The sequence below is a fragment of the Phalacrocorax carbo genome, chromosome 17 (genome assembly GCF_963921805.1).
Source record: "Phalacrocorax carbo chromosome 17, bPhaCar2.1, whole genome shotgun sequence".
Classification (NCBI taxonomy): Eukaryota; Metazoa; Chordata; class Aves; order Suliformes; family Phalacrocoracidae; genus Phalacrocorax; species Phalacrocorax carbo.
Genome location: NC_087529.1, coordinates 7,944,704 through 7,964,936, shown reverse-complemented (window position 1 = coordinate 7,964,936; position 20,233 = coordinate 7,944,704). Strand labels below are relative to the sequence as shown.

The 20,233-nt window shown below is 49.9% G+C and overlaps 1 long non-coding RNA gene across 1 annotated transcript in view; it reads left to right on the top strand.

Moving 5' to 3' along the window:
- The window catches only part of LOC135316119 (uncharacterized), a 281,933-nt gene that overhangs the window by 233,372 nt on the left and 28,328 nt on the right, over positions 1 to 20,233 (top strand). The window contains exon 2 of the long non-coding RNA XR_010375570.1: positions 1,292 to 1,396. This is a non-coding gene — a long non-coding RNA (uncharacterized LOC135316119). The remainder of the gene's footprint in view (positions 1 to 1,291; positions 1,397 to 20,233) is intronic.

Genomic DNA, 20,233 nt, shown 5'->3' with positions numbered 1-20,233 from the left:
GCTCAGGCTGAGGCAGAGCAGAGCCAATTCACATTGCACTTTTGTTTGTATCCCAGTGGTTTCAGATTGATCACTAAAGAGTGCTATTTTTTGGCCATTTTTTTGGTTTCTTTCCAGGATGCTGCCTACCATCCCCCTCCATTTGCTATAGCTTTCGTAACCTTGAGATATGAGGAGATAAAACCACTCCTACCCTGGCACTGGAGTGAGGACATGGCGGAGAAGGTGCTGCTCGTGCCTGCAGCCATGGTACCACAGCTGGATGCTGCTGCCCAAAATATGGGTATGGGCAAGAAACATTTGCACAGGTGCGACTGTAATGCAAGCAGGCCTGCAGGGTCAAATCCAACCTTCTGCTTGATGCAAATGCAGTGCTTGCTGATCCCTTCTTCTGCTGGGCTTTATGAGGGCTGTGTGCTGCCAATCTCAGAGGGAGGAGAAGGAAGCCACCCTTCCACCCTGGCCATGTTTTGCACCCCCCCAGCTCACAGAAGCAAGCTTTGACCTCAGACCAGTCAGTGACAGGGCAGCGGGACCAATGACACCACTGCAAAGCCAGTGCCGTCAAAAGACCTCAAAGATGACCATCAACAGCACCATGATGATGGCCATGAGGGTCACCAATGTCCCATGGAGCCACCACAGATTGACCCAGCAGCAAACTTAGTGCTAGAACCTCTTGCAAAATGGGGCAGGACAAAGGTTTGGATAAATCTGGGCCTCACCTCATCCTTCAGATGGTTTTGCATTAGACTGGGACACTAATGGATGGAGAACAGCTTTTGGTGACATGCGCCAAGGCACCCTCAGCCACCAGCACCACAACAAGGGTGGCAAAAGGGCTGTGGAGATACTACAGCCTAGTGCCAGGGAAGGGAGCCCATTGGTCCTACCCGCTGTCAATCAGCCAGATGATCCACCTTCCTTGCAGTGGCTGCGGGGTGGGTGGGTAGCTATAAAAGCCAAGGGAGGTCCTGGGTGGTGTGTCTCTGCTCCTGGCCTTCTGGAGAGGAAAGGTTTGCAAAGATTTGTATTTTTTTGGGGGGTGGGAAGTTATTGCTTGGGTTTTTTAACCTTTCCTTCACAGATTTAGGGTAGTTTTGGGGGCAGTTTTGTTTAACTGGGTTTCTCTAGGGTGGCTGCTGGGGGGTATCTGCTGATGCAATGCTTCTGACAGTGGGAAAAGCTGCATCTTGTGCTATAGGGGAGTTTTTACCTCATGGTTGGCTTTGGTGCTTGCTCCTGCCAGAGCCACTTCACTGAAAAAGCTGTGTGATGTTTTTTCTTGCAGAGATCCCAATGCTGGGTGTGATGTGCTGCAGCCCATGGTGGCTGGTATGTGGATGCTGCATGAAGGACTTAAGAGGTGTCTCAGGAGCCACCTCCATCCTACCCGGTAAGGAGTACATCTGGACCTGCCTAAACTTGAGTGCTGTGGTATGGCAGGGGTGAAAAGTAGCAGTTCTGGAGGACTTTGATCCCCAGAGAACTGCAGAGAGGATTTAATTGCCCTAAACACCTGATTCAAATCTGCTACAGCTGGATGATGGATGGGTGGTGCAGGAGACATGTTCCTGAGTCTGAGGTCCCCTCTTCCATGGTTTGGTTGGTTCTGCCTCACAAGGCATTGCTTTCACTGGAGGGCTTGTAAGAGGGAGAGTGGCAGAGCTTGCAGCTTTAGCACAGGCTATGCACAGCAAGGCAGTCACAAAATTGCCTCTGGTTTCGGCTGAAGAATTAATGCCAAGAATTGAGTTGCAGCCCTGCGTCTCCTTCTGAAGTGTGAAGTCTGAAATCACCCAAGGGCAGTTACAAAGTCAGGCTCGGCCCCTGTGGGAGACCAAAAACTGTGTGAGCGGGGGAAATATCAGCATCCCTGGCACATGTGCCTGGTGGTGTCCGAGCGGCAGTCAGGGGGCTGGACAGCTGTTCAATATCTTCTCTGTGGTCTTTTCATGCAATAAAACCCTAAAGTGATTGTAGATCATAGCAACATTATGCAAACCTCCATTTGCATAATCATTATGCAAATCGAGATGGATAACCAGCTTTAACCAGACTCAAGTTGCTTTCAAGTGCCTCTTTCTCAGCTGGTACTTCAATCACTTAAACGACGAAAGAACCCCCACCAAAACTGCTAACTTTCTTCTCTTTGTTAAGCGCTATGCTGGGGCAGGGAGGGAGAGGAGGTGGTGTGTGCAGGCACTGCAGTACCCAAGTGGCCTGGAGGGGTCACTGGTGGCTTTCACATCCAGAATCCCCAGAAGGGCTGTCCAGAGCTCAAAGCCCTGGGCTTGAAACTGGAGATGCCCAATGCATGCTCTGCTGCATCCCAGATTTCTTGAAGTCTTTGGAAAGTCTTTTGGGCCACCTGTGGCGCTGAGGAAGCTGCATAGGAAATGATGGAATATTCAGGTACTTTATTGGTAGTTAAGCTGCTCCTGTTGCATCTGAGGGGTTAAGAAGTTTAACTGTCTCCTGCCAGAAAAGGTATTTAAGGTATCTAAGTATAAAATATAACTGCACAGAGGAAAGTGAGATAAGTACCCTGCTCATGCCATCCCTGCCTTCCTGGTATGGAGGGATGAGTCCCAGAGCATCCCATCCCTTGTGCTGTGGGGGGTGAGGGAGCTGGCCTGGGGTGCGTTCATGCCTTCCAGAAGGGCTGGCAGGGGCGAGCACAAGCAATGCACGCTTCCAACTTCAGCAGTACTCTTTCCCTGTCTCTGTGAAGTGCTTTCAGTGCAGTAACAGTTCAGTGGCTGGTGCTGACAGCCCCTTCCTGGGGAGATGGGTAATGTTAATTCATCACTGGCCCTTGCTGCTGGAATGCTGCTACAGTGTGAGCCTGCATCTGTTATGGGATGTTGCTGCTCACGCTTGCCTTCCCTGCCAGCCCTGCACCACTGCGGCTGCCCCTTGCTGCTCACAACTGTCTGCTTTCTCTCTGGTTCTGCCTCCTGCCAGCCCTGGCTTTCCCCTGCCTGGGATGTCTTCTGCATGTGTGGCTGCTTTCCAGCTCTCGCAGCCTCTGTAATAAGAGATGGGGGCATTAACTGTTAGATGCTTCTCATCTTGCTCTCTGCAAGGAAACTCAGTCATGGTCCTTGCAGACCAGCTCTTGTGTGTCCTATTTGTGTTGGGTTTGTGCTAGGCTGGGTCAGGAGTGTGCGTGGCTTCTTGGTGATCTGCAGATGCCTGTGTGATGCAGCCATGCAAAACCTCAGCTCTTCTCCCTCTCCAGACTCTGGGAGTCCTTGGGCAGTTTCTAACTAAGCAATTGCTCTTATCTGCTATGTGATTAAGGGATATCACTGAATGTCCCCAGAGAAAATAGATTAAGAAGAGCACAGGGTGACTCAGACAAGGATTTTTATCAGATGGAGAGGTGCCAATACATCATGGGGGACATGAAGATGTCATGCATAGACGTCATTAGTGACAGCTGTCCAGGGCTTGGTGCAAACCTGCCTGACCCACCCTGGATGTGTTTGCATCTCCCAACGTGGCTGACACAGTCACTCAGGTTTCCTGCAAACTCTCTGGCCCCATGGCAGGGAAATGGGGGCCAAAAGGGCTGTAGGGTCCCCCAAGAGCAGGGTTGGAGCTGTAATGGTGGAGGAATTGACCTGTGGCCCTCAGCTTGGGGGGGATATATGTGGGGCTTGAATGAGTAGTGCAGGCACATGCCTCTGCAGGGCAGTGCTGGAGAGTAAATAGTGTGACAGTCCTCTTCGTGGGTCCTGCACCTTATACCTCTTCCCTGCTGTAGGTACCAGCTCCAGTTTGCTGCTTCTCTTGGCCTCCATCCTGCAGAAGTGTTAACCTCTGAGTTGACTAAAGGAGGAGTTTGTACTAAGCAGGTCAATTGATAGGCAGGTTATGTGAGCCCTTCTCAAGGGACTGGACTCAAACCAGAAGGGAGCACCTAAGGAGAACTTCAGTTTGCCTAAACACAAGGACCAAGGTAATAGGCTGTCTGTAGCCCTTCGTGCCTGGCTGTGAGGAGAAGTGCTGATGGGTTAGAATTGGCTGAATGTCTCCTGTGGTTATCAGTGTGTTAAAAGGAAGGGCTAAAACACCTCCTGAGGCAGCAAAGCTGGAGGGAGTTGGCAAGGGGCAAGACCTTGGTAGGTCCACAGAAGCACAGACAATGCTGACCTACAGGAGCCTGAGGATCTAAAAAGTTGGGGAGTTGGTGACAGCCTGCTTAAACACTATAAGGTTTTACTGGCAAAGAGGATAAATTGCTGAACCATCTGTTTCCGAGCTCTAGGGAGATGATTCAAGAGTCGGGGGTAGAAAGAAGGGTGACTTCAAGAACACTTTGTGTCTGGAAGAACAAAACTGAACCAAACTGAAATAATGGATGACTTCATAGTGCAGTGCTGGCACCCACCGCAGCCCAACTTGCTAGCAAGCCTCACCCCCACTGACAGAGGAACATTAATTGCTGGCGGGGGGGGGGGGTGTGTGTGTGTGTGTGATAAAAAGAAAGCCCATGGTTGCCTGAAGTAGGAGTGAAAGTAACTTGATTACAGCCCCTGCCTACTGTGTGGGTCTGCCAGGATGGCAGGACAAGGCAGTAAGCAATATGTTATACTCCAAGTGTTGTGAAACTGAGCTTTTTTTTCTTGTTGCACCCTCAAAGTGCACAGGTGTAGGGAGGAGGGAGAAAGCAGACAAATGTGTTGGTGAATGCTAAAAAAAGGAATGTTATGTAAAAATACAGGTAGCAGTTGGAAGAAATCAAAGAAACTAATGGACTATGAATGACCAGAAGGGTCAAAGACAATAAGAAAGCACTTAAATAGAGCAGGGAATTTATTTCTGTGTCCAAAATGGCTCTGTTGGAGACAGATGGTAAAATTGTAAATAGAGTGGAAAAGGTAGGAATGCTCCATAGATATTCCAAATACAGAGGAAAGGAGGCAGGAGGATGTATTTGCCACAAACAGTGCTGTGGCTGGCATATAAAACCTGCTGTTCGTAACGCAGGAGGCTGTGCGGCAGCCTGGAGAGAATCTAATGTTTGTCATCCCATGTGTGGAGCCCTAAAGGAGACAGCCAGGCAGTTCACCAAACTGCTGCTTCTTCCACCCAGATCTTCAAAAGTTGGGAGGTTCCTGGGGGCTGGAGGGCTCCCAGCATCATTGCAACTACTTGTGAAGAAATGGAGTCACCCTGAAGCAAAGTCACAGGAAAATCCATTAGAAATGTTATCGGTGAAGGAGCAGGCCCTGGGGATACCTTTTTCAAGTCAGCATGGCTTGGTGAAGGGTAGAACTGTGATCTTTATAGCAGGTCTCTGTCCTGGAAGTATCCACCTGGCTTTGGGGCATCAAGACCTTTGGGGTAGTAACATGGCCTCTTGTTTCCTTCAGGTGTGTTGTGGAGAATTAAGAGGGTCCTTATCTGCTGGGTGGGTCATTAATGGCCTTCCAAATGCAGGAATTAATGGAGGGATCAATGAATGTTTCCAGCAGAATCTCCCATGGATCTTTTCTTGGTTCAGTGTCATTTAATAACTTGATGAGGAAAAGTTAAAATTGCTGGTGTGCTGCGAAGGAGGCATGGTGAGGGAGAGTAAATATTGAGCAGGAGAGGCCCCAGTGGCAGCAATGGGATGAAATGATTCCACCATTTCATCAGACAGGGCTACACAAAGCTGCTGTTATAAGCTGCTGGGAACCAAGAAAAGCCAGTTTATTTATATGTACATGCACAGGGCAAAAGATCATCCTTTAAAATGGTGAGTAATCAAAGGGCTCTGCTGTCAGCACAGATAACTGCCCCAGGGGCTCCTCTCAACACTGAGCAACAAAAGGACTGCTGGGGTCCCAGCTGACCCCTTTCCAAATCATCAGTGCCCTGGGTCCAAGCTGTGGGGTGGGGGGGGCCTTCCATGATAAGCCTGTCTGTTAGCTGCAATCAGCATTATCTGTAATAACCATCATTATCAGTGTGGCTAATGGCTCGTTATCCTGTGCAGAAGTGGGTCAAGTGAGTTGTTCCAACAAGCTGTGAGGTCAGGAACAAGGTGTGAAAAGCAAGAGGTGAGAACAAGGGGGATGGATTGGCTGGTTCTGTTGTGTGATGTGTAAATGTGGGATTTAGGGAATATTTAGGGTGGCTTCAGGAGGAAGGCTGGCCCGGAGGATTGCCCTGACATGGCTGCAGAAAACTTGCTCCATCAGCATCCTTGTTTGGGTCCAAGGTGATACATGGGTTTAGTGCCGGCTCACTCTGGGTAACACTTCATACTGGGAGGAGACTAATCATTGAAAGAACCTGTTCCCATTCCCCTGGGATGCAAAGGGGCTGGTCCCCGAGCCACCCATTTCTCATCACAGCTGTGATTCAGGGGGCTGGGTGGGGTGCTTACATGCATTATTCTTTTTTAAGATGAAAATAAATAACACTCAGAGCCCCCTGCTCCCTCACTGGAATCACAACTGCCCATGAATAATTTATCCTCAAATAATTAATTATTCAGCTTATTTCTTCATTAGCTAAAGAACCTGAGCTCAATTAGCTGCTTACCTCCACAAAAAAACCCCACCCTTTTTCTGAAGCAAATAAATAAAATATGAGCAGCTTTTCACAAAAAAAAAAAACCCCTCACCCACTGGTCACCCTTTATACCAGGTTCCCCAAAGACCTTTCTTGAGTGCGGTATTGCCATACTACCTCTCACCCATGGTGGTTGAATTGGATCAAGGTCACTCCATGCTCCCCTGGAGACAGTCCCTAAAAAGCTGGTCTAAGCCAACTGGGATGGGGTTGACAGATCACTGTGGAATCCGGTTAACCTCCCCCAGCCTGGCATCCAGACCTGCTCTGTTTAAACTGCTGTAATATCACGTGGGGGGATGCTGCTTTCACATGTCTTTAAATATTGTAATATTGTGATTGTGTATCTTTGCCTCTTAAAATTTATTCTTTGGGGTGAGACTTGCTCCTGTGCTGTGGGCTGTAGATGCAAACCCTGCTGGGGATCTGCCCGCCTGGTCCCGCCTTCATGGCTGTGTTGGCAGGGCTGGGCAAGATGGGCACCTCTGCTGGCACTGGGAAAACTGCCCCGCTCCCTTAGCTGGCATTTCTTATCCACCAGGGATTAATGGGGTGGCTTTTAAGGACAAAAAAAGCGCTATGAATTGGCAACTATTGCTGCTCTCCTTTCCTTGCCTGTTGTGCCTGATGTAGCCTGTTCTGCTGGTTTGCTCTGTGTGCCTGTAGCCACCCAGCTAGTGTGGAAGGGGAGTCTCCTGGGAAAAGTTTCTCATGGAAAACCAGAGAGCTGCTATGCAGCCACTTAATTTTGCTGGCAGCTTATAGCCGGCAGCAGTAACACCTTGGCCAGGGCCTTCACTGAGTGAATCTGCAGAACTGGTGTGTTTACTTGCCTTGGTTCCTCACTGCCTGGCCATTAGCCGGTCTGTTTGAGCTCGTCCAGTGGCCTGTGAGTAACACAGATGCTCTGCGCTATGCATCTTCTGCACTGGTGTCTGCTTGCCGGAATTAGTTCATCAGTAATGTTGCGCCTGGAGAGCAATGTCATGATGTGACTCATCGTGGTGCTGGCTAGTGTGAGCTCCGGTTGAAGTCATTTGGGGAAAAAAATGATGGTAATAATCAGCTGTGCATGGGTCATGGTTTCCTCTGTGTTGAAGCAGTTCATCTGTCTGCTGTGGGCTGGCCCTTCTGGGTGGGTTACAGATGAGCAGAGGGTCACAGCTCTTTTCTCTGGTGCTTCATGCTTATGTGGCCATCTCAATCCTATCTACCTACGCTTTCATTTTAAGGGGTGGTAACCTCTCTGCCATAACACACCATGCTGAAAGTCTCTGCTGGTGTTTTATAACTCCCAATACTCAGCTGTGTTGGCTTTGGCGTTGCTCTTTATTTCCTCCTCTGCTCAATATCAGTCCAGGTTCTGGGGTCAATGCTTTTTTCCCCCCTTTGTTCCACTGTCCCTCACAGCTGGGGCAGCCTGTTGTTTGGGTTGCACAATTCATCCTGATTGCTTTCTCTAAAGAAGTCTCAGTGTAATTTGATGCAGAGCTGGAGCATGCTTCTGCCTTCTCCCCACCTCCAATTGCTCAGAGGCCTCTGCTCCAAGAGTTTCTGCACCAGCTTTTAAGATCAGCTGTGGCAGACTTGGCAAGGAAGAAGCTGGAGATGCTGGGGATGCTTCCCTGGGCGCAGTGATCTCTGATTTCACATCTGTGTGTGCATCTGGGGTGAGGTTGGCCAAGAGCAGCTCCAGGCTGTGCGGAGGTGTTGGGTGAGGGCAGGCAGCTGGATGTGTCTTGTCTTCCTGTGGAAGGAGGAGATTGAAAGAGCCAGAGCTGGGACAAGCTTGCCAGTTGTCTGGCCAGTAATTCCTCATCCCAGCAAATCTGGAAATGCTCAGCAGTCCATGGCTTGCAATATAGCAGCTTCTCTCTGGCAGCCTGCAGGCTAGCTTAGGAGAGCCAGCCTTTTGGTAGCAGCAGGAAACAGCCCAGTTTCAGTGACTTGTGGACTCTGGCCATAGCAAGCTGCTGCAGCTCAGCCTTGACAGTGCAGGGTGCTGCGGGATGCCCTTGGCCATAGGGCAGTGCTCCCATGCACCTGCTGAGTCCCTGTGTGCTGGAGTTCCCCCATGTGCCAGCCATACCTGCTCCTTGGCACTCATATTGCTGGGTCAGAAATTAGGTGGCTTAAACTGACTTCTTGTTTGACTTATTTCTTTAGACACACTATGCCTCCAATCAGTCTCTTATTTTCTTCCACTGCAAGATGTGTGTTTATGGTTTCCCTGCTGCCATCAGGGTTTGAGTCCACTGAAGTGATCCTGAAACTTGCCAACACAATGTTTTGGTTGTGCTGGTGTGCATAGTGCCATATCAAACCTCCCATCCCCTGGTCACCAGCATTTAATCCTGCTTTCACCTCCGACTGCCTGTGATGGCAGCTCCTCTTTTTTTTTTCTCTCCATGTTCTGTCTGAGATGCAGTTTTGCCTGAGCCTGCTTTGTCAGCTCTGCATTTCCCTGCGTTTCTGCTGACCCTGGTAAGTTATGCATGCTTTATCATACTGCCTTTTTTATTTATTTGTATTCTTTTGCCTTGTACCAGAGCCAAAAGGGCCTCAGAGTTGATGTTGCGAAGTTCTGCAGCTGCATGCTCTCTACACCCTGTACCTCTGTGCATGTTCATGCAAAATTACTTTGTCCTACTCCAGGCAATATCCCTGGCCGTCACCTACCTTTGTATGATGCAACCCACACCTATTGCAAAGCCTTTGCTAGAGGCTGTGTGTGTATGTGTGTCACTACCTGCTGGCCGTATCTTTGTTTTTCACATGCACACATTGGTGGGTTGTAATGACTGCTTTTATCTGTTCTCTTGGCAATCTTGGATAGTCCAGTTCTTGAGATAGCTTTTGCAAATGCTAACTTTTTTCTTACCTTAGTGATCTTCCTTCTTGTATTTCATCTAGTGGAGATTAGACTGTGCTGAAGGATACGCATCTTGCAATTGCCTTCATTATCAGCTTTAATGGTGTTGCTCACTGCTTGGTATTTCCAGGGCCCTGCTTTTTCTCACAAAACTTTTCTGTGCCTAGTGGACATGAGGACTGGGAGAGGAGGGCTATGCTTTTGAGATCAGGGAAGGAGGAGGCAGAGAGAATGCTGTGGTATACCCTGTGTCTAGCTGCCTGGGAAGCAAACAAAACCTGAAGCAGGATCTGTGTAGGGGGCTGTTGAAGTCATTACCTGACTGTGCATTGATGCAACACCTGCCCCCCACCCACTGGAGGAGCAGCTTCTGGCCTGGGGAGGAATCGGTGCCACTCCTGGAGGGATGGGGCATCCCTGGAGAGATGCCACTGCAGCACCAGTGGAGGCCACTTACTCCATCACCTCCCAGGGGCCGGGATCATTCTCCCACCATCCCCTTCCTTGCTTCAGCCCCTTCACGGGGGGAGCATCACTGTGAGCACTAAATGCCCTCCAGGGTCCATGTACCTGGGGTCAGCAGCGAGTCCAGCTGGGTGTTCATGTTGCCAAGTAACCTGCCTCCCACCACTGGGTTTCCATGGTGACAGAGCAGGGGAGTGGAGGGGGGGTAGAAGCTGAGCAGATGCTGCTTTTCAGAGCTACACCCCTGCCCAAAAAGCTTTGCAGGGGCCTGTGGTGCAGGGGTGCAAAGGGTGCAGGAGCTCGTTCCTCAGAGGGCGTGGGGAGGGGGCAGAGGTGCAGGTGGGTGCACAGGGGAAAGTGAGAAGCAGGTGACCTCAGCAGACCATCAGGCCTGTGCAAGAGGTGTTCAGGAAAGCCATCTTGAAGGCTCAGTGCCTTATTGGTGCCACATTGGCACTGTATTGGGTGCCTTTGAGCATGTAGCAGGGAGTCATTGAAGGCTAAGACAGCAGAAGTGGGGCAGGGAAACGACTGTGTGAGCCTGTGTTTGATTGCTGCCTCTTCTGAGCACAGACTGCTCAGGCTTCCCCATTCTCTGATGCCAGTCTGTCTCATTCATAATTACTGGCCTGCTTGGCACAGTGTCCCCCTCCTCTGACCAGTGGATGCACAGTGAGCACTGGTCAGCATGGGGGAGAAACCCCTCCTTCCACTTGGCTGAAATCTCAGTGTCAGCACCCTATTTCTAGAGAGCTTTCTCAGCTATGGATGTGTTCCTTGGCATCCTCTGCCACCAGGTAACCCTGGCCACAGGGCACCACTGAAAATTGCTCAGCATTTTTGGGTGCTTTGCCCACTCTTTGGCTGCTCTGAAGACAGCTTTTTCTCAGACCATGAAATCCATTTTGGTGCAGGGCTGTTGGCAATGTGGTGCTTTAAGGATCAGATTGGAGCAGGTGCAAGGAAAGATGAGGTCCCTCATGGGTAGTAGGGATTAGAGCAGGAGAGAAAGGAGGAACTTGTGCTCATGCCCCATGCCAGGAGTACTCGGCCTTGTTCAAGAACAATCCCTGCTCTTTCTGGTCCCAGAAATGCTGGGTTTACACTTCTAATCCCATTAGGAACATCAGGGACTGGAGGTATGAGTGTACATGGCAGCTTCCCTGCTGGATCAGGGCTGGGAGCTTAGGGCCCATGTGCCAGAGGGGGACTGGGGAGACTTTGTGTGACAACCAGCTGTTCTTGCTGCCATTCTCTCCTCTTTGCTTTGGGGAGAGCATCTGCTGCCCTAAACCTCAGTGGCTGCTGACCCCTACCCTGCCTGTCCCATCTTTTCACTCTTTAATAAAGTGCACAAAAATCTCTCCAGAAAGCAGATGATCAGGTTAGGTTTTGTGTGCAGACCACCTGTGGACAAGGCTTCCAGTATTAAATGGTAACAGGTCTTCCTCCACCCAGAGAAGACCAAGGTGTGTTATAGAAGAAACCCTAGAAAGCTTCCTGTAGATAAGAGGTCCTGAGCAATGAGACTGGAGAGGAGCCTGGGACATCTGTTTTGGTCCTCTGCTGTCATGGATGTGATATCTTGGAGCCCCTTTCATGGGCTGGCTCCTCAGGCAAAGCCACTGCTGTAGCAAAGCCTATGCTGGATCAGGGGAACAGCTGGACACTTCCTTCTACAGTTATTCACAGCCAGATTCTGACCGTTTGTCCTCGTGCCAACATTGTCCTCTGGCTTCAACAGCTTTTCTCCCTTCTGTGTGTTTAGAACCCGATGTATTTATAACCGACAGTGATATTCCCTCTTGGCTTTTGTTTTGCTGTCAGAGGCTGCCTCCTCACAATTTCCCCCTCTCCCGCACACTGGTGGCCAGGCCCCAGGTCGTGTCTCTTCCCTACAGAAGCATTACCCCTTACCCTACAGTGGGATGCACTTCCCCCCTGTGTGTATCCAGGCTATGTTAGTCTCATTCACAGCCATGTGGCAGAGTTGTCTCATAATCCTCCTTCGATCAACCTGGCTCTCTTTCTGAGGGACTGGCAAAAATGCAGAGAAGAGTAATTTTAATCCAAGTACCTGGCCTTGCACCTCACGCTGTTATACTACAATTTCATTCCACTTCTAGGGTACTCAAATCTTGCAGTACAACATCTCGTTGTCTTATTTTGCAACCAATCTCATCTGAATTTTCCCCTGGGGAACAAGAGCTCTGTTCAAAGTGCTAAGCAGGCTTGGTCTCACTGTATGCCTTAGGCAGATTAAGAGAATTTTATTTTAATGATCAAATAAAAGGAGGATTTCTACATGGAGGCAATGCATCTCTGGTGCTGCACTGGTCATGGGGTGGTTACCCTCCGCAGATGTTCTGAAGTCATCTCTGAGATGTGGTGTCTGATGTCAGGTTGGTGAAGCTTCTCATCTTTCCTCCCTCAGTGTTATTACCTCCCCGTCTTTCCTCTGTCCCGGCCCGTTCAATGTTGCTTCTGTGTATTCCTATAGCCTTCATATTCAGTTGCTTTAGTTTTGTCCAGGTGGATGAGAACAGTTGATCCTGCAGACAAAGGGGATGTGGTAATCCACCTAGTGTGGTGGGATCTCCCCTTGCTAAACCCTCAGTGTTGTTTACTTACTTTCAATTAGCCTTGCTGTCTGAATCTGCTGTGAAGCCTCATCCTCTACGAGACCAGATTAATGGGCTTGTGTCTGATATTTAAATACAACCCCCACATGTGCTGTATGCCAAACCAATAATACTTTATCTTGATGTAATAAAAATAATTGCCAGCAGAAATGCTTTCCCTTATGCCTATTCTTCACCACTCTAGAGAATTGCTTGCTCCTGTCTCCTGCTTTCCCATTTTACTTCCTCATATGTCTCTTACCCCCTTGGGCAACCTCACCCTGGTTGAAAACAGAGGCCAAGTAGTGCTGGGATGTGCCCTGAGTTATCCTTTAACCTTTTCCCTATTCTCAATAACAACCCTTGTTCATTCTCTTTAAGCCAGAAAGGTTCTGAGGCTCTATAACTAGCTATTTGTTTCAATACCTTTTTTGCAAGGTCTAACTCTGTCCAGCTTGATGCAATTTTCACTTTGTTGAAAACTTGGTGGCCCCCATGACCTCCATTCCAGGACTTCTCTCCCAATCTGTGCAGGGTCCTTGCTTCTTCCTAACACCTTTCTTCAAGTGACTGCTCAGACCATTACCTTACAAGCTCTTCTTTGCAAGCTTTTATTTTTAGTTTCTCTTCCTTCTGCTCAGGATTTCTTGCTCCAACACCTTTTGACCTGATGCAATTCCAGACATCCTGCATATTTGTGTCTGTGACCTCTCTCCAGCTGATTTCGCTAACCAATTCCTTCTGTTTCTCAATGTCCACTCTGCTTGAAATAAAGATCCTCAGTTGCAGGGTTATTTTCATTTTTTCATTCACTTAATCACAACCTGATTTAGGTCAAGGTATTAAATTCAGGGCTCATTTCTGCAATCAGCCCTTCCATAATACCTCCCTTTCTCACCCAAACTAAGTCTAAATAATCATTGCCTCACGGGTTCAGGTGAACATAAACCTGCCAGCTCTCACATCCAGCTTTGCCTGTTCTATGGCTGCAAGCAGTGTTTGCTTTCCAGACTCCCCTATAGACCACAGCTATTGAAGTGGTTTCCACAGGGTGAATGATTAAAGTGCCCCAGCAAGAACTGCTTCACCTCCCATGAGCAAGGTTTGCTGTATGAAGAGGTCACAGCTTGGTCCCCATATTCCCAGAAGTTCCTATAAGGAGGATTATGCCAAGCTGGTTCTTCAAACCACTTTTTCCTTCCTCTCACCTCTTTGGTTATTCACCTGTCCCTTACATGTGTCTCCTCCATAGCACTGGTCTCCAATGGGTCTTTGGAGAAGACCATCACTGCTTGCATTGCACTGCAACCCAGAGTCACTGCATGTGCACAACCAACAGCTAAAGGGGTTGATCCTTAAGACTTGCCCCAAGCTGAACAACCCCACATCTCCCCATCCAACCCCTGTCTACTTGTGCAGGGTCCCTTTGCCAAAGCTGAGGCTGGCCTTGGGAAGGCAATGTAAGTTCCTTTAATTTTCAGGGCTGTTTATCTCAGCTGGTGGTGGGCAGGTGGCCAGTAGGCACAGCCCAGGCAGGGGACTGGAATTAGGCAGCATTCTTCAATACAACAGGGGTGCCTCGGTTCAGTGTGGGGTGGTGGAAGTGGCTGGGCTGGACTCTGCAGATGGAAGCACCAGGCTGCTGACTCTTAGGACACTTGATTGTTTTCTGACACAGCCTTTTTCCCCCTGCCCAAGGAAACACTGGTATAATGAAATACGTATCTTGGGGAACTTGTCCAGCAGGCTCAGGCTCTCGCAAGTCTTGGTTGACTGGATCAATCTGACCTCCTGGGTCAGTGCGACATATGATAGAAATGGCCAAAAGAGCAAAATTGAGCTGGGAAGGTTGTCAAGAAGGCTAGAAAGGAAATCTTCTTGTGCTCAGCTTTTGGTTTCTTGTGAGATAAAGATAAATTTTCAGCAGCTCAGGGCAAAATGTAATTTTCTGGTTGGCTTTACTTGCAGTCCACCTGACTGCTCTTTCCCCACTTGCTGCTCTGCGTCTGAGACATCCGCATCCCTGCTTCCATCCTGCACTCCAGCTGCTGTCCCAGGCCCTTGGAGGATCAGACCTGAGCCTGACAAGCAATTACTATTCCACCATAGGACTAGACACAACTGGGACCCAGCCACTGATTGCCCTGGGAGCTGCCAGAGCCGTCTGTGCCAGCATGTGGCATGATGGGGACTGCTGGGGAGGTGGGTGGAAAGGAGGGGCGAGGAAATAATGGCAAATAGGAGCTGACTATCCAATAATTGTGGACAACAAGGCTTTTCAGCAGGGCTATAAATCAATGGCAGATGGAGACAAAATGGGTGGTAGTTATTGATTTCTTTTTTTTGTTCCTCCCATTTGCTGCCTGGCAGGATGGAAAGGCTCTGGAGGCAGCACTGCAGGGGCTCTCTATCTGCTCAGCAGCTTACTCTCCTTCCCTCCCCACTCCTGGCTACTGTGTGGGAGAGCAGTGCTCATGGGTGGCCAGCATCAATAACATCCATCCATGGAGCCTCCTGCCTGGCTATGTTGCTGTGCCTGGGCCTGGCTCGGCATCCCTGGAGCTGCCTTTGAGCCTTCAGGGGAAATCGAGGCTGGAGGCAGAGGTAGGGATAGGGCTAAAAAAAGGTGGACCACAGCTCTGGACAAAGTCCCATCTTGGCATCTCCAGCAAGCCACCTCCACCCTGCCACCATCCCTGTCACCCAGCCAGTGGCTTTCTCATTCCCCTGATGTTCATCTGACTTGTCATCTTCTGATGAATGCATCAGTCCCTGTTTCTTCTTCTCATCTCTCCCTCTACCACTTGCAGGTCTCAGATGTGATTTAAGGAACCTGCCAGGTCTCTCTGCTCTGAAGGGGACAGCTATGGGGAAAGGCACAAACCTTGCACTATCTGAGGGGTGATCCAAGGGATGCCCTCCACCCTCACAGTTACTAGTGGTGCTAGGGGAAGGATTGGGTGTCCCATGGACAAAAATAAGGCTGCTAAAGGAAATCTAGCTCACAGGAATGGGCAAAGCCAGGGGTTCATGGCTGGACCAAAGTGCTAAGAAATTGGGCTTTTCTCATTGCTTAACCTTTTCTTCAGACCTTCCATCCGCCTCCCATGCTCTTGGGTGGCTCAGCTCTTCAGGGAAGGTCTTTGTGCGATGTCTGCGTGGCAGTTTGGCTAACAAGGGGTTCCTGTGCCCTGAGCTTAGTCAGTACTTCTGGGCACTAGGGTAACAGTGAGGGTGTTGCTGTCCTCTGGCTTGTGAAAGCAATGTTATCTGCATGGGGGAGAGGGGATATCATTTCAGTAATGGCTTTCTTTCCAGGATGAAAAGAACTGCCATTGGAGATGGCCTGGGCAGTATTTTTTCCCCTTCCCTTTTGTTCCAGGCTGCACAGAGCACTTTGGAATTCATAAACTGGTAATTTATTGAACAAGCCTTTGGAGAAGGGAAGTAATGAAAACTGCCATATAAATTACAGGAGCACTTGGGATCCTATTGCTGGCGGGAGCATGGCAGCTCTGTGGCCTCTAATGGAGCTGGCGTCTGCGTTGAGGCACCCACCAAGGAGCAGACGCCTTGCAAAGCCATGCCAGAGGTGGGTGGAAATGGGAGGGCTGCCAAAAGCAAACCAGTAGCCATGTCCTTGGGAGATGAAGCCATGCTCACTGTGGAGTGGAGCAAGCATCTCCTGCAGAAACACTGTTTGGCTGTCCTGTAAGAGGTGGAGGGATTTACTGGGGCCCCGTGGCCCACACAGCCCCTATGTGCCAAGGGCTGCTGATGCTATTTTGTTAAACCAGGCTTTCCACACATGCACCCCCCGCCTCTTCCTGGCTGGATCCCTCCCAGTGCATAGTCTGCAGTGATGGAGCATGCTGGCTGCCATGCTCTCAAACCAAGGAGGAATTACAGAGCTTTTACACACATGGGAATCAGCAGGTATAATGTGATATCCTGCTCCCAGCCTGCAGCACATGAGCTGGATTCGAACCTCCCTGGAGCTCTGGGTTCAAAATCCCAGCCTGAGGCCGTGGGCAATGCACAGATACATGGTGCTGGCAGGAGGCAGTGCTCCCTCTGTGGGGCACAGTCACCAGCTGTGACCTCGCTGCTGCTCTCTGTGTCTGTCTAGTGAGATGAGGGGGTGATGGCCACACGTGGCAACCTGTCCGTGCACTCCCAGGCTGGGAGCAAATCCTTGCAATGCACCACTGCAGCTCACCCTACTGAGTCAGCCCAAAGGAAGGTGGTAGGATGTTTTGGTGATAGAAGAGTTGTGCTTGGCTTCTGAAAGCCTGATCCTGCTAAACCCTCTCTGCACACATGCTGTGGAGTAGAAACCTTTATCAGAGGTGCTTTGGGAGGAGCTGGGATGCAAGAAGTGAAGCACTGGTGTTGCAGCTCTGCAAGGGGCTGTGGAAAGCGAGGGGTGTGTGTGGGAAGGCAGGTGGGGGCTGATTCACATGCAAGCTGGGGCCAGGGGCACCTGGGAGAGGTAAAATTAGTGCAAGCCGCAGCATTTTCTGTGTCTCTGGTTAATCAGGGTAATGGGCTGTTCACCTCCAGGTCTTGGCTCCTGTTCAGTGTTCTGTCCTTGCAAGGCTATCAGGGAACAGGGTCGAAGGGAACAGCCCTTGCTGGTGGGGTGGCAGTGTGGGCACAGCCTGTGGGCGCTCCTTGGCTGCAGGGGTGAGGCGGTTCTCACGGGCAGTAGTACTTTGGTTGAGTGTGTTTATACTTACTAGAAACTCCTGTATAGTTCCTGTAGCCCAAAGTACTCCATGGCCATGGATGCATGGGCTTGCTCCCTGTCAGCAGGGAGATCCTTAGTGAGAGGGAGCTGAAACATTAATAAAGGGTTGCTGTGGTTTTTTCCTGCTGTGCAAAGGCAAAAGCCTGTTTTCTGGATCATCTGATCTGGAGTGCTGTTAGGCCTGACAGATGTGCCTTCTTCCCCATGGCCGTCAGAGGAGGTCACTGCTAAGCCCACCGTACATCTTTTACATCTGCATGTGTCTCTGGTTCCTGGGAAGGAGAGAGGTTTGAGTGCTTCCAAGCCAGAGCTCCTGGAGGGCCCTGCATGATGCTGAGTAAAATGCTGGCAGGGGAATGCGCCCTGCCGCAGCCCCTGGGACCATGTGGAAACTGGTTGTGGGTTAAAAACAGTGTCTTGGTGAATCCTGGGAAAGGAGATGCAAAGTTTGTACCTGAGCAGCATAAATAAATGAATTAATGAACGGATTAAATGTAAATTGTGGCAGCTTTAAAATGAAAGTCATAGTTTCTAAAAGTGCTTTTAACCAGTACTTATTTCTACAGCAATATAACTGCCAGCAAGAGCTTAATGCATTGTCACCAGAACAAAATGAAGACCCTGTAAATTTGAAGTCCAATTTAATTTCCCCAGAAAGAGCTTTTTTTTTCATCTTTCTTTCCCTGTCCTCTCTCTCTGCTGAAGGAGGGAGGATTTCCATCGTCTAGAGATGTTCTGCACCTCCTTGCAAATGGGATTTTCTCGGCCTACCCAGCTGTGGGTACCCAGTGAGGTTGTGGCCAGTGGTGGGCCCATATACTGGGGCTTTGTGCTGCACACTGGTCCTGCAAAAGGTCAGTGTTGCTCTGGAGAGTTCAGCCTGTAAATCAGTAGTGGATGGGGGGGGGAGTGGTGGCTCAGAGGGAAAAAGCAAATTATGCTGGGTTGTCTTGGGCAAAAGAGAAGCAAGGAGCTGAGTGTCCAAGTCCTAACCTACTGCCCAACCCTATGGCCATCAGTGTAACCCCAAAAGGGTTTGCAGGGGACATTGGTTGCTCTTGAGGCAAAATCATCTGGGTTTGGGGACCTGCTTCTGGGAAGATCATGGCTTGTTCGTGAGTACCCCAGGGAAGGCAGAGATCTGGCAGGGATGGAGGTGACCGTGGGCCAGCCCCAGTGGTGGAGCTGGGTCTGCTGCTGGCCTTCCTGGGCAAAGTGGCTGCCAGAGGCAGCTGAACCCATCCCTCCCCAGGGGCCTCTGTCTATACACAGCCCCTGACTCTCCATGCCCTCCCCTCCATCCTGCTGCTGCCTTCTCAGCTTTCCTGCCAAGGAGAGGAGCAAGAGGGGTAACTTGGTTCTCACAGCTCTGTTAACAGCGCAGATGGCCTGTACACAGGGCTGGGGGGTGTGTGCATGTGTGCGTGCATGCATATGCCTGCTTCCAGAGCTCTAGAAAACCAGTAATAGCATGTTTCTGTCCTAAAATGTAAGACAGAGATAGAGCAAATGGGGGAAGGGGCCTGATGCAGCGGAAAGAGCATGATGAAGCCTCTGGTCTCCATGGAGTCTTTGTTTATACTCTTCTCATTTCCCCATTGTCTTTCTTTTTCTTGTTCTATTTTTTAAAGGGAGTATTTTTAGCCTGTAAGAGACCAGCACACTAGTTCGCTAGATGCAGGGCAGTCAGGAGCAGATGGCGTACAAGCTTCTCACACTGCACTCCCTGTAAAAACACCTGTCTTGAATCACCTCGAGGTTACTGGGGGCCTGGCCCCCCGTCCTCCTCCTTTGCAGCCAGACCTTCCCTGGCTCACTGCCCTCATCCTTGGCTCCCGGGGCAGGTCTCGGCAGGGGCTGGACAGCAGCCTGAGGCTGATGATGGTACACGAACCAGCACCTTGTGCAGGTTGCGTTAGATGAGCAAAGATGCATTTGGAGGAGCAAAGGATGGAGCTGGTGTGCAGGAGAGATGTGGAGGCTCCTGGCCACCACTGTCCCCTTGCTTTTGCAGCTCTGTCCCCTCCCTGCACCCAAAAACCTTGCAGCATGGTGTGGTTTATCTGCATTTATACCAGGGTGCCCTGCTGAGGCCAAATACACTCTGACCATCACCTTGTTTCACCACCACAGTGGTGGCTCCCATCTTGGTGCTGCACCAGCAAACCTCCTCGCTCACTCCCCAACCCCTGGCAGCAAAGGAAATCCCTCCGGTGTCTGAACAGAGCTGTCTCTGCTTAGCTCCTCGGCATGCTCTTGTTAGACCATCCCTGTTGCATTTAATTATAGATATTACACTCTATTCTCCTGCAAAGAATGACTTGCAGGGTGCTCCTGGAGTTCATATGAAACATGAAATTACTGGTGCAGCTTTCATATGGGAAGAATCGCTGCTGTGACCTGCGGGTAATTGATGAGACAGTGCGTGGCCAGAAGCCCCAAGGTAATTAGCAGCAGCAATAGGAGTGTTCTCTGTAGAGCCCCACTCGCAGAGGTGTGTGTTTCTCTGCCACAAAGGCAGCCCTGTTGCAGTGCTGAGGCTGGATGAGCCTGTGGGGGCATTGTGTTGTTGAAAAAACATGTCTGTGGGACTTGAGATGGCTGCATGAGAGTCTCCAAGGTGAAAGCTTGATGCAGGAGCCCCAGGGAACCACAGACCCGCTGTTCTCCAGCCCTGCATATAAAAATGCAGAAAGGAGGAGGAAAAGCATGAATGAAACGGAGGCTGTCAGGGAGTTGCACCTATGGATCATATTTGCTGGGGTCTGCCCAGCATGGTCATGGTTGAAACGTTCCCTTCCATCACTGGCTATTCCCCCTGAAAATCAAATAATTAGTATAAAATTTAAATATAATTAATGTAATTTTAGCTTTTATACTATAGTAAAATGTTAATTTTCAGATAGTATAAAGGTTGAGACTGCATCTATGAAAAACAAAGGATAAAGCTTG